Genomic DNA, 10615 nt, shown 5'->3' on the forward strand with positions numbered 1-10615 from the left:
CATTTTTCTACATTGTTAAATTTGATTAAGCTTTCTTTTTGCTTATGTTGGCATTTTAGGTATAAAATTCTCTTCAAGTCCTGCTTTAGCTTCATCTCACACATTTTACTTTGTAGCATTTTTATTATCGTTTAGTCAAAATGTTTTCTAATTTCCATAAGCATTTCTTCATTGAACCAAGAATTATTTTTAAGTGTTTTTTAGTTCTCATTGAACAATAACTCTTCAATTATATCATTTTATCATTGACCTCTAGCTAACTTGGATTGTGTTCAGAAGAACCCATCTACATTTTCAGACTTTAAAAATTTGCCTAGGTTTGCTTTATAGTTCAGCGCATAGCCAGTTTTTGTAAAATATTCTGTGTGTGTGTGTGTGTGTGCTTTTAAATGCCTATGCTACACTGGTCAAGGCAATGATATGTGCTCATTTAGTCAAGTTTTCTCATCAGGTTGTTTAAATATTCTGTATTCTGACTGATAATTTTCTGTGCTTCTTCAATCAATTACAGAGAGGGAAGCATTAAAATGGCACACTATGATTATGGCTTTATCTATTTCTTCTTGGAGCTCTGTCAGTTTTTAGTTGAATATTTAGAATTCCCATTATTAAGGTACACATAACTTAAATTATTACATCTTTTTGGTGACCTGAAGCTTTTGTTTTTAAGAAGTGATCCTCTTTGTCTCTTGTAGGGATTTTGGGTTTTCTGATATGAAAAATAATCTCATCAGCTACCTTTTGGTTAGATTTTGCCTGGCATCTCTTTTAATTTTTTCCTTTTACTCTTTTTATATCCTTACATTTCAGATATTTGTTTTATAGATAGCATGTAGTTGGATTTTGTATTTAATCCAATCAGACCGTCTTTTTTTCTCTTAGCTATAGTACTTCTTTTTTTATTAATAGGCTTTATTTTTAGAACAGTTTTAGATTCACAAAAAAATTGCAAAGATAGTAGAGTTCCCCTATACACTACACCCAGTTGCCCCTATTATTAGTATCTTACATTAATATTATTACATTTATTATAATTAATGAACAAATATTGACATAGTATTATTAACTAATATTTATTTATAAAGTCTTTTTAGGTTCCTCTTGGCTGTGATGATTTCTCAGACTTTTCTTGTTTGTGATGACCTTAACAATTTGGAGACTTACTGGTCAGATATTTTGTAGAATGTCTCTCATTTGGGATTTGTCTGATTTGTTTCTCATAATTAGACTGGGGTAGTTTGTTTTGGGGAAGAATACTGCAGAACTAAAGAACCATTTTCATCACATAATATCAAGGGTACATACTATCAACATGACCTGTCACTGTTGATGTTGACCTTAAGCACTCGGTTGATACCATATTTATCAGGTTTTTCCACTATCAAGTTATTATTCCCCCCACTTTTGTACTGTATTTTTTGAAAGTCACTATGTGCAGGAATACAGAATTATGCATCATCTCCTTGAGGGCAAAGTATCTGCATAAATTATTTTGAATTTGCCTGCATAGGAGAATTGTTTCTTGTCTTTCATTTATTTATTCATTAAATCATTTATCAACATCTTTACAGACTCATGGATATTTGCTGTGCACTTTGTGTTATAAACTTTATTTATTTTGCTGCTCAAAATGCTCCAACTTTAGCTGTTGGGAGCTCTTTCGGTTTGCTCTCTGCACCCCTTCATTACTGTGACGGTTTTGTTTGCATTTATTTGAACATTTTCTTCCTTTCTGGCATTACAAGATATTTCAGGCTCATCTTGTATATTTCCTGCCCCAGTCTTAGAATTAACCATTTTTCCAAGGAATTGTTTCTTATTTTCATCTTATAATGGTGTCAGAAACCAAGATCTGGATGCTAGGTATGCTGCTCATTGTTACTGAGATGTCATTTCTCTTAGGCCTTCTCAGCCAAAGGAGCAAAAAACATATGTGTGTATTGTAACTCATGTGTAGTCATTTTTAATCTATATTAGGTTAGATATAAGTTCTTTCTAATATCTCCAACTCTAATCCATTACCTTATGGATAGTTCCAGGCCCCTCCCCATGCTTATCTGCAAATGTCCAGTGCAGCAGTGAGAAACCTAGCTCCCACTATCTGCCATCCTGACTGAATGGGCCAGTCCCAGTATACGTGCATAATAGTATCAGAGTAGTTAACCTGTGTCTCTGTAACTGGGCCCAGGTCCAAGTACTCATCACCCAAAAGCCAAACTCAAGAGATGAGAGTTGGTGGAAGAAAAAACAGATTTTATTCAAGAGCCAGCAATGCTGAGGAGATAATATAAATAATGCAGCCATTACAGTGGAGAAAAAGTTTAATATCACAAAGCAACTAAGCAAAGAGGATGGGAGATATTTCTCAAATCTGCCTCCCTGAGAATTCAGAGGCAAGGATTTGTAAAGGGCATTGGCAAGCAGAGGGGCTAAGGACTGTTGATCGGTTGATGATGTCACAAGGGGTGTCGAAACTGCCTTCTTGTTGCAGAGCCAATTTCTAGGAGGGGGCATTGCAAGACCAGTGGGGCCAGCTTCCTGGTATATGTTTTGGGCCCAGGTGGGGCCTTGGGTCCATGAGAAAACAAAGTCTGAAAAATATCTTAAATACCATTCTTAGGTTTTACAATAGATGCTACCAATAAAGCAAGTTCCATGACTGTCAGCTATTGGCCCCTGTGCATTGAGCCCTCATAGAGGTAGTTTAGGAGGAGGGAAAGCAGGAGATGGGATGTCCAGATATTGGAGCCACTTTTGTTCTTCAACCTCCACTTTGGTAACAAGGCAGTTTTAGAACCATTGTTTAAGTGAAATATGTTCTTTAGCCTTGCAGGACAGCATTCCCTCTCCTTAGGAGCCAGGACATGAAGAAAACCAACATTGCCAACTATTAAAGGGAAAGCAAACTTAGAAACAATAGATTTGTTAAATTTTAACCACAGCTGCAGCTTTTCGGGGCTTGAGTCTCTTCTACAGCTTTTACTCCATGGCCCAATATTAACCTTCCATAGGTGGTTTCAGCAATATGTATTTAAGGTTTCCTCCATGTCTTATCATAATTCGATAGCTCATGTATTTTATCACTGAATAATATCCCACTGTTTATTCCTTCACCTGTAGAAGGACATGTTGGTTGCTTCTAATGTGGGGTGATTATGAGTAACGCTATTACAAACATTCATGCAGAGATTTTTGTGTGGACATAAGTTTTCAGCTCAACTGGGTGAATAAGTAGGAATGTGATTGCCAAAAGATGTGGTATACTATGTTTAGCTTTGTAAGAAACTGCCAAACTCTTCCAAAGTGGCTATACCATTTAGCAATCCCAATGGCAATGAATGAGAGTTGTTTCCCTGAATCTTAGCCAATGTTAGTCAGTTGCTGTATTTTGGCCATTATAAGCTATGTAGTGGCATCTCACTGTTGTTTTAATTTGCAATTCCCTAATGACAAATGATGTTGAGCATCTTTTCATATGCTTATTTGCCATTTATCTATCTTCTTCGGTAAGGTGCCTGTTCATATCTTTTGCTCATTTTAAAGTTGTCTTGTTTATTTCCTTATTGTTGAGTTTTAAGTGTTCTTTGTGTATTTTTACTTATTTTTGCATTTAATGAAATTACTGATATATTTCTACATGTATTCCTTCATTTTATTTTGTGCTTTCTATTTGTTCCACTTATTCTTTGTCTTTCTATTTTTTTTTTTTTTTGCCTTTTTAAAAATTGATTGAGTTTTTTATCCTCTCATTTTTCTCTTCCTCCAGTGTGAAAATTATACACTATTTTCTATTCCTTCAGTGACTGCCATAGAAACTACAACATGCATACTAATTTAGCAAGTCTAAATTTAAAGACTACCTTACTCTGTGTCAGGACAATATATGAACTTTGTAACACTTAATCCACTCGTCCTCCTCAGGACTTACATGCTATTTTAATTAAAGTAGTTTGCTTCATCTTCTTTTTTTAAGAAAGCACAGGAGATATTATGTGTGTTGTTTTAAGTAGTCAATTTTGTTTTACCCACATATTCACCACTTTTCTTACTCCTCATTCCTTTTCTGATCGTAATCTGGGATTGCATTCCTTCTGTTTGAAGATTTTCCTTAGAATTTCCTGAAGAGAGAATCCTCTGCCAGGAAACTCTTTTGACTTTTGGTTTCTCAAAATGTTTTCATTTTGTTCTTATTCTTGAAATATATTTTCTCTAGGTACAGAATTCTAGGTTATTAGTTGCTTCTTTTTCTCAGAACATTAAGCTTTAATTTCAAGTCTCTATTGTTGAAAAAAAAAATCAGCCTTCTGTCTGACTGTTGTTTCTTTAAAAGTAATGTCTTTTTCCCCCTCTGGTAGTTTTTAAAAATTGTTCTTTGTTGTTGGTGTCTTGGAGATTCACTACAATGTGCCTAGCTGTACATTCATTTGTATTTATTCTTCTTGGGATTTGTGGGGATTTTTGGATCTGTGGATTTTAGTCTTTAGCAGTTATCAAAAATCCTCATCTATTACCTCTTCAAACATTTTCTTTATCCCATTTCTGCAAGCATTTTCCCTTATTCTCATTTCTCCTTCTGAATGCCAATGAGATGTTTGTTAGATCTTCACATTCTATTCTCCATGTGTCTGGATATCTCTTTCTTATTTTCTATTTTTAGTGTTTCTATGCTACATTCTGAATAATTTATTTGACCTATCTTCTAGTTCATTCATTCTTTCTTAACCTCTATCAAATCTGAGGTTAAACTTATCCATTGGATTTCAAAATTATATTCCTAGAAATTATATTTGGCTTTCAAATCTGTTTAGCCCATCGTTATAATTTTGTGTTTTCTACAGATATTTTAAGTTGTCTTTTATTTCTTTAGGTATAGTAATCATATTGATTTGGAATTATAAGCTTAAAAACTACAATATTGAATTCTAAAATCTAAATATCTAACGTCTAACATCTAATATCTAATCATCTATCTAATATCTAAGGTCTGTGCAGATCTGTTTCTTTTATGTATTCAGTAAATTTTAATTGCTAGCAGCTCCTTTTCCTTTGCCTTGTGAGAATTCTTTGAGGACTTGGGTAAAAGAAGATTTCTTCAGAGAGAATTTGTGTTTGCTTTTACCAGATGTTTGCGACATTGCCATGCTGGAAATACTTTAAAATCTGACCTGAAGATTTTTGGTCCACCTAGGTCACACGACTTTAATAACATGTCCAGATGAAGATCAGTTTAAGATTTTAACTATCAGGGAAAGGTTGTTTTAGCCCCTGTGATGCCTAGTGTTGTCTTGAAATGTCCTGTGTGTGGAAGAGATGATGTTGGGCTTAGTTCACTTAGTGTGCGATCCGCTGGAATTTGGGAAGAAGCACTGGACTTTGCTTTCTATCTCTCTGCTTCTCTCTCTCTCTCTCTCTCTCTCTCTCTCTCTCTCTCTCTCTCTCACTCGCTCTCTCATCACAGAGGCACTTGTCCTAAAAAACCATGAGAATTGAAGCTCAAGTTCATCAGATTCAATAACAGCCCTCAGGATAAAAACAGTTTCAGAATTTTGCTTACTTCTCTTGGTTCCTGTCTCCTCTTAGACTTTGGACTGATAAATCCTTGTTGCTATACTTTACCAGTTTTTCAATGCTTTTAAGAAGATTTTTTAAAATATGCATTAAGTAGCTTTTTTCACTGTTATTAACAAGAAGCTTGTTTCAGGTATCTAGCCAGAACTATGTATTTCTGAACAAGCAGATTTACAGCAAGGAAATAATTCAGAGTGAATTCTTCCTAGACAAGACAAAGCAAAGATCTGGTGGCTTAATGTTTTTTCAAAGGGAACTTAGAGAATTATGATGGTGATTGCTTATACCCACATATATACCAAACTAGAAGCTTTTGACTGTTGAGTATTAGAGGTTCAACCTCTGTCTGTAAGGCCCAGTCATACGAGTTCTTCTCTAAGGAGACAGATTTAATTAATTCAACAAATATTTATAGTGCAACTATTCTCCATCCCAGGGACACAGCAGTAGGCGTAAAAAGTCCCTGTCCTCACTGAATATAAATTCAAACAGAGATTCATGCCTGTGACTTCCTCAGTACTATGTTCTAACCAGCAGGGCTTTATAGCACAGTTGGGATATAGCTATCAGTGAGTGTCATATTTCCTGGGGCCAATTCAGCAGGTGAAAAAAATAATAGAGCAAAAAAGACTTTTTTCCCCCTTTAACAGCCAGTGCTCTACAGATGAGCCATTATTTTTCTTTCCTCTGAGTTAAGTCTTCTTAAATCTCTGCCCTTTCCACACTGGGCATAACTGGGAGCATTAAGGATATTCTTTGCCCATTTGCATGAAAAAATCCCTGTAGTTGGTTGGATTTGAGTCTCTTCCTTTGAGGAAAATCAGGTTTTCTTTCGTCCTTTATAGTCTGTGTCAAATCACTGTAAGAGGTCTCACCTTTACACTTAAGGAGTGAATGAGAAACCGGATATGCTCTTTAGTGAGTAGGAAATGACCAACAAATTAAGTTTATTTCAGGATTAAGAGGTCTTGGCCCTAATCTCAAGACCTGACAATCTGCTTCTACTGGAAGGCCAGAGTCAACTGAAATGCCATGCATCCAAGAAACCACCCAAAATTCTCTCATAGAACTGATTCTGTGAAGGCACAGACTCAACTGCTTACTTCATTTTTTCTTTTTTTTTTTGAGTTGGAGTCTCACTCCTTTGCCCAGACTGGAGTGCAGTGGCCACTCCCAGCCACCGCAGCCTCGACCTGCTGGGCTCCGGCGATCCTTCCACCTCAGCCTTCCAAGTCGCTGGAACTATAGGCGCGCGCTACCACGCCCGGCTAATTTTTGACTTACTGTAGAGATGAGGTCTTGCCAAGTTACCCAGGCGGGTCTCGAACCCACGGGCTCAGGCAATCCACTCACCTCGGCCTCCCAAAGCACGAGATTACAGGCTGAGCCACCAAGCCCGGCTGCTTACTTCATTTACAGCACTGATACTGAACACTGGTCCCTGCTGCTAGAACCATCACCATGTGGACTCTGGATGCCACTAGCCTCACCAAGATGGCTTCACCTGGCCCTGGCTCTTTGGTATTCCTAGCTTCCAAGTTACAGTCCGCCTGAATGGACCTGAGGGATCATTGTGAATCAGTCATCATGCATCCATAGTCTAGCTGTGAGGAAAGGTAAATGGTATTTAACTTCCAAGAGAAGAGGACTCTGTTTCCTTCTGAAAAGGAAAGTGTCTCAGAGAGAAAAAGGAGAAGATTGAGTAGGCAGCCAAAAGGAAGACAAATGCCATCTTCCCCCAAATATTTTTATCCCCCAATTTCCTTCCTTCTTGTCAATTATACTTGGCCCTCCCATCCCCCTATAAAACAAACATTCTATCTCTTCTGTCTAGTACAAATTTGACAGCAATATGAAAAGTTTCAGAAACTAATCCACAAATAGCTGAAGCTCTCAGCAAGCCATAATAGCATGTTATTTCATGTTATTTGAGTGAGCCAAGTTCACTCAAACCTCAGACCTATGGTGCTACCATGGCTGATAATAGGGTCAGAAAATTTCAATCAAACATCCCCCCCCCTTTTTTTTGGGTCATATTCACTTCACCACTCTCCACCCCAAGTAGCCCTTTTGAACATTACTATACACATTTGTATGTTTGAATAGAATGCTATTAGTTTCCACAGCACCTAAATGTTAAAAAGTGTCTCCTATCTTAATCTATTCCCAATCCATGTACACAGCTGGCTAGGTCAGTGTTGTGAATTTAGGCAAAGTATCACCTAACACTTCTCACTCCTCAAGAAGTCCTTGGGACTCTCTGAACATGTTCAGGGAGCTTCTTAACTGCTAGGAAATATGAAAGGACCCTAAAATAACCACTCAACAATAGCCCTGGTATGCCTAAAGTCCAACAGCAAAAGAAAATTTTAACTGAGCTTGGGGGAGAACTGGCCTGGGATTTGGAAAACCAGAGGTTCCAGAAGAGTGTGACATGGAGCTGGGCATCACCCACCTAAGCCCCTTCTAGGTGAGCTGTCCACCCTGGAAAGGCACAGGCTGTGGGGCAAGGGAGAGGCTGTGTCGTTGACAACCAACAGCTCTACTGTGCAAGATACTCCAGAAAGAGCTGGCAGCAGAGAATGGCATTCCCCAGCTGACTCAGAGAAGCATTTCAGAGATCATTGGGCTAACTGGGGGAACCCACAGCATCCCAGCTTGACCAGCAATCATGTATGTCAGAGCTACTGCCAGAGACTGTGATTACATCTGTGAGAAACCGCTGACCTGACACCCATCACCACCTAAGGTGACCCCAGGAGACTAAGGGAACATCTGAAATGCACAAACAATATCTGTGAGAGAGGGCCTGGAAATATTTGGGAAGCAAAACTTCTGGTAGCAAGGAGACGTCTGCCTGTCCAGGAAGGATGGACTTTGAGGATTGTTATATGGAATATAACTGTAAATCTGATTTTATTTCATAACCACAGATGAGTAAGAGCTGGACCTTTCAGTTACAAGGGTTGAGGTTCCTTGTTTAAATTTTGATATACACTTTGAACACTAAGCAGGTCAGCGGTATCACCTCACCCATGCACCCCATTCATCATTCCTTTGTAGAGAGTGTGCTATTGTGAAATACATATTTGGCCTTCATCCTGTTTCCTGGCATGCAGATCCCAAAACTCTTGGAATCTCCAAAGTGACAGGAATGTCTTTCATATATTCCTGAGATGACCGGTGACTGGGGCACCTAGATAGCTTCAGGATGGGGGCTGATCACCCAGAAGATCAAGATCTGATTAGAAGTTTGGGATACCCCAATCTCTGCAGAAGGGAGAGGGGTTGGAGATTGAGTTGAATACCAACGGCAATGACTTAATCAACCATGCCTACGTAATGAAGCCTCCATAAAAACTCAAAAGGACTGGGTTCAGAGAGTTGCTGGACAACTGAACATGTGGAGGGTGGTGCTCCTGGAGGGGACCTGGACACACCATGCAGCACCCCTTCCCCCATACCTTGCTCTATGCATCTCTTCAATCCAGTTGTTAATCTGAATCCTTTGCAATATCCTTTATAATAAATGGGTAAACATAAGTAAAGTGTTTCTCTAGGTTCTATGAGCCAGTCTAGCAAATTAGTGGAACCCCAATTTATAGCTAGTTGATTAGAAGCACAGGTCACAACTTGTGCTTGTGAGTAACATCTAGAGTGGGAGGGCACATGTGGTCTGAGCCCTCAATCTTGAGATCTGAGACTATCTTCGGTACATAGTCAGAACTGAGTTAATTTGTAGGACATCCACCTGGTGTCTGCTGGCGAGTCCACTGCAGAATTGCCCCATTGTGTGTGGGGGGAGAAATTCCCACACATTTTGGTGATCAGGAGTGCTGTGTTGTACTGAATGAGAGTAGAGTAGAAAAAAACAGTTTGTCTTTTTTCCTATCCTTTAGGAAGTGCACATTTAAAAAAAAAAATCTCCAAACACAAGCTTCAGATAGAGCCTCCTCTTCACCCTCTCTGCAAATGTGGCCCAGTTACTCTATCTGAAAACAGTCCTATACTCAGGTTTGTTGAGAAGTCACAACCCACACAGCTCTGGAAAGACTGAAGTCATATGCAGTTTAGATAAGGCATTATGGCAAGACAAAACAGTAGACACACCTTCTAGAAGACCCCACTTTTTAGTCCTCCCATGTATGGCTGATTTGAATAGAAGACCTTCCACAGGAAGAAGGTTCCTGACCTCTCTACCTCATACCAGTGCTGTTTGGGTACATGAGCCATCTCTTCGCTATAAGCTTCTTGATAACACAAATCATATCTGTTCCATGTTTTTATCCCTATAACTCCTAGGACACTGGCAAATATAGTAGTCCCCCCTTTTCTGCAGTTTTGCCTTCCATGGTTTCAATTATCCATGGCTTGAAAATATTAAAGGAAAATTCCAGAAATAAATAATTTGTAAGTTCTAATTTGCACGCTGTTCTGAGTAGAGTGATGCAATCTCACCTTGTCTCCCTCTTTTCTGGGACATAAACTCTTCCTTTGCCCAGTGTATCCACGCTGTGTACACTACCTGTCCATGAGTTACTTAGTAACCTTCTTGGTTATCAGAACAACTGTCACAGTACTGCAGAGGTTGTGTTCAGGTAACCTGTATTTTAAACAGTGGCCCCAAAGCACAAGAGTAGTGATGCTGGCATTTTGTTATAATTGTTCTAGTTTATTATTAGTTATTGTCAATCTCTTACTATGCCTAATTTATAAATTTAACTTTATCATACATATGTATAAGAAAGAAAAAAGCATAGTATATATAGACGTCAGTACTAGCCATGGTTTCAGGCATCTACTGGGGTCTTGGAACTTATCCCCTGTGGATAAGGGGGTGCTACTGAATTTGAATGAATGATAGACAATGATAAATATTAGGAACAGCAATACAATATCACCAGAGGTTTCAGTGACAGATCAACACCATCTATTCATATTATAAAGAAGCTCTTACTTTTATAAGTGAAAAGTTATTGACTCAGCTGAGAAATTACTTAAAGGACAAGGTAATTCAACATACACTTTCTCTAGTCAGTTTCAGCAC

This window comes from Carlito syrichta, unplaced genomic scaffold (genome assembly GCF_000164805.1).
Source record: "Carlito syrichta isolate Samal-C Ts95f unplaced genomic scaffold, Tarsius_syrichta-2.0.1 Scaffold313789, whole genome shotgun sequence".
Taxonomy (NCBI): domain Eukaryota; kingdom Metazoa; phylum Chordata; class Mammalia; order Primates; family Tarsiidae; genus Carlito; species Carlito syrichta.